Below are 7,047 nucleotides of genomic sequence, written 5' to 3' on the forward strand. Positions count from 1 at the left end.
GTGATTGTCTGGATTTACATCTATCCATATATGGGTCCTTTCTTTTGTTTTTCCTTTTCTGCATCCCTCACTCCGACAAGTCATCCCAATGTCATAGCTCCTTTTGCTCCTCTCTTTCAGCCTTTTGCTCCTGCGTGGTCAGAGAAAGAATGGATGGAGAGAGGAGGATGATGGGAGTGGATGAGAAAGCAGCTCGCATCCTGCACAGCTCAGCTAAGCTATTGCTGAGCCCCGACCTGCCTCAATGTCTCTTTAGGCATGAAATGACTCCTCAACCACTCATGTCCCTCAGAAAACACAAGATATACCTGGTTTTGCCTCACTCACCTGAGACCAGATCTTGTGTGGCTTTAAAGCGTACGTTGTTTAGCCCACTTCCCTCAAGTAAAGAGACTGCGCTGCTTTGCCCCAAAGGTACTCCACTGCAGCGGAACTGCTTAGACAACAAAAGGATAAATATATACGCAGGCACATTATCCTGTGCACAAAGAAATAATATGTACAGGAAAAATTCACACAATGTAGGTCACTTGGGACGCAGATGTGTGCCAAGCGAAGAACGAAATGCTGACGACAAAAACAACAACAGCCAAATTGATGATTATTACCAGGACAGTAATGACGATAATCATCATTATCATCCAAGCAGAGAGAAAATGACAAAGTTTCCCAAATTATATGGTGGCTTTTTGTGTCCACCACATGCAGAGCACTGAGTTGGCGATACTGTGCCTGCATTTACACCGATAAAATGTTCTGTACCTGTAATTGAATTCCAAATAATTGTGTCATTATATTTGCAGTGAATGTGAATTTCATGATCTACGTTCACCATTTTATGACTGACATGGCTGTCCACATATTATCGTCACTCTGTTGTACTATATTATAGATAATTAAGTCGTGGCATTATGTATTTACAGTAAGTGTGGTGTGAACGAGCATTTCTAAGTTTCAATCCACCAGCCCTTTATTTTGCCACCAAGTAAGCAATTTGTCACCACAGGGATGGTGCAATTTACAGGGTATTCAAGGCTCCTGCCACCGCAAATACATTGATATCTACTTTCCTGACATCTGGTCTGTTACAAAGATCATTTCTTTGATCTGTTTCAGGTTCACCATCACTTAGCTATTTTAGTCTGTCTGCTCATCCATCCTCATCTTCGTCTCTCCCTCCCCATTTTCTTCCCCCGTCTCTCCCCCGTCTCGTACTCTTTCATCATCTCTCTTTCTCTGCCTCGTCCCCCCCTTTTCTTTTATTTTTATCTGCCGGTCTCTTCTCTTTCCCTCTCCCCCCTCTCTTTCCTTGTCTCTGTGAATTAGCTGTGCTGGTCTGTAACGTAGCTTGTCTCAGCCCTGGGCTACGTCTCTGAGTTCCATGTAGACAGTGCATGAAGCATGGCTAACATGGCTGCCCTTGTTGCTGTGCATGCAAGGTTTCTGACTGTGTGGTTTGCCCATGTCTGTTTTAGTGTGGACCTACAGGTAGCTGCCAAAATAAAGGAAATTGGGCATTGGGCCACAACGAGCCAGAACAGCTTCAACTCATCTTGGCATAGATTCTACAAGTGCCTCGAACTCCATTGGAGGGATGCAATACCATTCCTCCACAAGAAATGCCATCACCTGGTGTTTTGTTGATGGTGGTGGGAGAACGCCGTCTCAGGCGCCACTCCAGAATCTCACATAAGTGTTCAATTGGGTTGAGATTAGGTGACTGAAATGGCCGTGGCATATGGTTAACATAATTTTCATGCTCATCAAACCATTCAGGGACCACTCGTGCCCTGTGGATGGGGGCATTGTCATCCTATCGGGGCATAGCCATGGTAGCCAAAATAATGGCCTGCCCAGAATTTGCATGATGGGATGTTAATTGCTTAATTCACTCAGGAACCACACCTGTGTGGCAGCACCTGCTTTCAATATACTTTGTATCCCTCATTTACTCCATTTTTTGGGGGCAGTTACCTGTATGTGTGCCCATGTGTGTGGGGTGTGTCCTCCTGCCTCCGGCGCAGGGTTTCCCAAGGGGTGCACGTTTTGGTTATTGCCCTGTCACTACACAGCTGATTCAAATAATCAACTAATCATCCAGCTTTGATCATTTGAATCAGATCAAAACCAAAACGTACAGCCCTTGGGGCCCCGAGGACCGAATTTGGGAAACCTTGCGGTAGCGTGTTGTCGTTAATGTGTGTATGTTAGTGCGCTCAACAGTGTGCGGCATGAACTCAGCTGCATGCTCACACCTGAATCTCCTCTGACTAAATAAACACAGACACACACACACACCCCGACACACTCAAACTTGTACACATGGATATTTCCCATGCATCGCTCCCTTATCTCCCTCTCTCCAGCGCTCCCTCCCTCTTCTTTTCATCTCCCTCGCTTTTTCGCCATCCACCAGATGGCTGACCCATCTGCTCCCTCTCTCTTTCCCTCTCTCTCCACCTCAATCTCTTTTTCCCCATAACTCCCATGTTTCATATGGTAGAAATCCAAGCTCTCCTGTACACAAGATCCTCCATCGCCGTTTGTGGGGAGTAATTTACTCTTCTTACTATCAAACCTAGCATCACCTTGGCTTAGCTTGAACCAGTGTTTGTGTGTGTGTGTGTGAGTGTGTGTGTGTGTGTGCGTGCCTGTGTCCGGCTATCCCCTGGTTCCCCCCATCTCTTCATCCTTGCCATGTGCTCAGAAGTTTCCCAGAGCGAGTGCAGGGGTATTGTGCTGTAATCATAAGGCAGTGGAGTCCTAGCTCGTCTCTGTGACCTTCCTTTTATAGATAGCTAAAGCCCTGCTGAGAGAGGCTTCTGACTGACAGGTGAGAAGACGACACCAGATACACTTCTAGAGATGAGCAAGTACACACACACACACACGCACACACACACACACACACACACACACACACACACACACACACACACACACACACACACACACACACACACACACACATACACACACAGAGAGAGAGAGAGAGACACTCAGATACAGACATACACACACAATTAGCCCGAGGTGAAGGGAGGTATAGGATACTGATCAATTCCGACACACGCAGTGAGAGTCAACAAGGACATAGAGAGGCAGACAGGCAGGCAGATAGACAGACAGACAGGCACGCAGAGAACATACAAATACTCCCAAACACAGACATCAATACACAACCAGACAGACACATAATTATAAAACCACTCAGCACACACACCCACACACACCCACACACTCTCACACCAGTAAATAGCATAGCCACAGTGAGAAAGAGAGATTTGAAAGGACTGAGAAGTTTTGCAGAAGTGCAGCCTACTCTTGAGAAGAGAATTACAAGGAGAGATGGGGAAAATTGAAATCTCTGACAGGAATGCTTTCCGATGCCACGGTTGTACTTGAAACATTGAACAAAGAGAAAGGCGGTGTACTGTTTCTGTAGAAAAATAAAACACACTGATGGTGTGTCTGTGTGTGTGTGTGTGTAAGCGTATGTGTGTCCGTGTGTCCATTTGCGTGTGTCCATGTGTCACAGCTGCTACCAGGGACACACCTGGACAGAGCAGTGTGTGACCTGAGACCTCAGGTGTGGCTAAAGCTATTTCCAGAGGAAGGATGGAGGGGTCAATGTGTGTACAGGGTTGGCTGTATTCATGTGGAATAAACAAAACCACCCAAAACCCCATGTGTCTGTGACTTAATCAAATAAAACAATGTCTTTGTAACCAAGAGCAGCCTGTCACACCCCACACAACACCTTGCCCAAATCGCCCTGGGTGGCCTGGCTCTACCTTACTGTTTCGGAGCAGACGGACGAGGAGCAGCGTAGAGCCAAGGACCTCCAGCCCCATCCTCTCATCTCCTGCTTTAACCCTTCATTAAACCCACTCAGTGTTTAACCCCTCGCTGACTGAGCCCTGCCTGCCTCACACGACCCTCTGGTGGGATTCCAGCTGAGCTCAGTGCCAATTAGTGAGATAAAAGCCAAGGCTACATCAGCCGGATCTGAGCCAGGCATTACAAGACTCAGGTGAAACAAACAAACAAATGAATCCCAACAATCAACCAGACGTGTGTGTGTGTGTGTGTGTGTGTGTGTGTGTGTGTGTGTGTGTGTGTGTGTGTGTGTGTGTGTGTGTGTGTGTGTGTGTGTGTGTGTGTGTGTGTGTGTGTGTGTGTGTGTGTGTGTGTGTGTGTGTATGAAAAGGGAGAGATAGATGGAGAACAGATGAAGTGTGAGTGTGTGTAAGCGACACACACACACACAGAGAAAGAGGATGAAGGTCTGTGTGCATAGTGTCTGTGTCTAAGGGTCGTTGTGGGAGTAGTAAGGGTCGTTGTGATTGCAGTAAACAGATAAACAGATGAAAGCAGCAAACGAGTCAAAAAGAACAGGAGGAGTAATTCTGCTTGGAGGTGAGAAAAAGCCTTTAATGTTTCATGTTAGGGGACGACGCTGGTGAAGGACTGACAACGAAGAGTCGCAGTGCATCTTTACAAGGCAGTGCTTAAGAACAACAGAGAGAGGAGGGACAGCAGCCAGCTAGAGGCAGGGAGGCAGTACCCTACTCAGGAAAGATCAGAAACAAGGGACCATAATAAGGCTCACATAAGGATCAGCCGTGCAGAGCCGTTAGATCAAGGGAACTTTGGTAATGAGCAGGCATGAGGATCACAGGTAAGACACAGCACATATTCCATTTGTTATAGTTCACAGAGAATAAAGTACAAATAATTTCATTTAAATGGATTGAATGTGGTTCTAGGTGGTTAGGGAGCATTGCTTACCATGGTTAATGGTCAAGTGCTATGTTAATGGTCAAGTGCCTACGTTGGATCCACAGAACAGAGGGGCAGAGGACCAGGCGCAACACTGCCCCTGTGCCCTTGAAGTGAAAAGGGCTGCATGAGCAGACTGCTGAAAAAGGCCTTGGAGAGGTGCTGATGAGAGAGAGAGAGCAGAGCACCAGTGAACTGAATCATCACCACCATCATTGTAATGAGAGGAGATCTGTCCTGAGACAGAGGAGAGAAGGAGAGAGAGAGGGGGGGGGAGAGAGAGAAGGGAATTGAAAGAGAGGGAGGTAGGTAGGGAGAAAGTAAGGGAGAGGAGGGGGAGAGAGGCGAGGGAGAGAGAGATCAAAGGGAAGAGAAAGGGGGGGCAGAGAGAAGATGATAGGGAGAGGGATAGAAAAAGCGGGAGAGCTAGAGAGAGAGAGAGAGAGAGAGAGAGAGAGAGAGAGAGAGAGAGAGAGAGAGAGAGAGAGAGGGGGCAGAGAGAACAGGATGGGAAGAGGGATAGGGAGAGAAAGAGGAGAGGGGGAAGAGGGATTCAGAGAGTGTGTGGGAGAGCGAAGAAAAACAGAAAGAGCTGAGAGAGGGAATAGAGGAAAAGAGGGCTATGGGGACTGTGGTACAAATATTTGTATGGCTTTCTGCTGCAGTTCTGACGAGAGAGCAGAAGCTGGATACCACTGAAGACTGCTGGGTGTTTGAGGTTGTGGCACTCCAACTCCAACTGTCAAAAAGAATAGACAAGAACAGAGAGCAAAAGGCAAGGCAGGGCTGGACTACGGCATTTGGGGTCCCGAGGCACATTAAAATCAAATCAAATTGTATTTGTCACATGCGCCGAATACAACCTTACAGTGAAATGCTTACTTACAAACCCTTAACCAGCAATGTAATTTCAAGAAAATACCCCCATAAAAGTAAGAGATAAGAATAACAAATAATTAAAGAGCAGCAATAAATAACAATAGCGGGGCTATACAGTTGAAGTCGGAAGTTAACCTTAGCCAAATACATTTAAACTCAGTTTTTCACAATTCCTGACATTTAATCCTAGTAAAAACTCCACTTTATTTTAAGAATGTGAAATGTCAGAATAATAGTATAATGAGAGAATGATTTATTTCAGCTTTTATTTCTTTCATCATATTCCCATTGGCATAGAAGTTTACATACACTCAATTAGTATTTGCTAGCATTGCCTTTAAATTGTTCAACTTGGGTCAAACGTATTGGGTAGCCTTCCACAAGCTTCCCACAATAAGCTGGGTGTAATTTACAACATTTAACGGGCCAAACTTATTGGCCCATTGGGACCATTTCCCAAGCACCTTGGACTCCTGAGTGGCGCAGCGGTCTAAGACACTGCATCTCAGTGCAAGAGATGTCATTACAGTCCCTAGTTCGAATCCAGGCTGTATCACATCCAGGCCGTGACTGGGAGACCCATAGGGGCGGTGCACAATTGGCCCAACATTGTCCTGGTTTTGTCATTGTAAATTAGAATTTGTTCTTAACTGACTTGCCTAGTTAAATAAAAAAAGATCTCTGTGCAGTCAGACATTTGATCATTTTGTGCCACCGGGGCCACAATAATTTGCCCCCTCTCTGATTGTCTGAGTGTGATCCCCTCCCCATGGGTTACTGCAGCTAGTGTTGGCATCACTGCCACTACAAGCTTTGAGAATTTCCTTGTACTGTATATTATGCTCACCCATCCGGGGGCATTGGCTTTGTAGGACCAACTTTTCCAGGCAGCCACACACTCTTGAAGGGGCAGTGCTGCTTTAGTGGATCTCTGACTGCATTTATCTTTCTATCTTGGCTGCGTATAGGCTACTTGCAGTAGGCAGATAAGGACTTCTCCTTGTTGTATGGGTCGCTTAGTTGGGTGTCTAGGGTATAGGGTTGGGGACTGTTCCATCACGATAGGACGATAAATAACCTATTGTTATGATTTATGTTCAAATGTACAGTATATCCCATGTCTGCAGAAAATGGAAAGCTCTCTCGGTCACAACTCCCAATCGCAGACACACATGGGCTCTGGCATTTGCAACCATTTTCCTTTTGCAGTCACTTTTCCAAACACGAAAACACACACCCCACCTTCCATCACAATACACCTGCACATACACACAGACTGCGGCTTCGATGTCCTCTGTTGGCTGTCTTTTTTCTCCGTACCATGTTGATTCCTACCTTATTTTAGGCGTTTGAGTACTTTTCTGTTCCAGTTCCATATATTTGAAG

The sequence above is a fragment of the Oncorhynchus mykiss genome, chromosome 28 (assembly GCF_057628025.1).
Source record: "Oncorhynchus mykiss isolate SJ-2025 chromosome 28, ASM5762802v1, whole genome shotgun sequence".
Taxonomy (NCBI): Eukaryota; Metazoa; Chordata; class Actinopteri; order Salmoniformes; family Salmonidae; genus Oncorhynchus; species Oncorhynchus mykiss.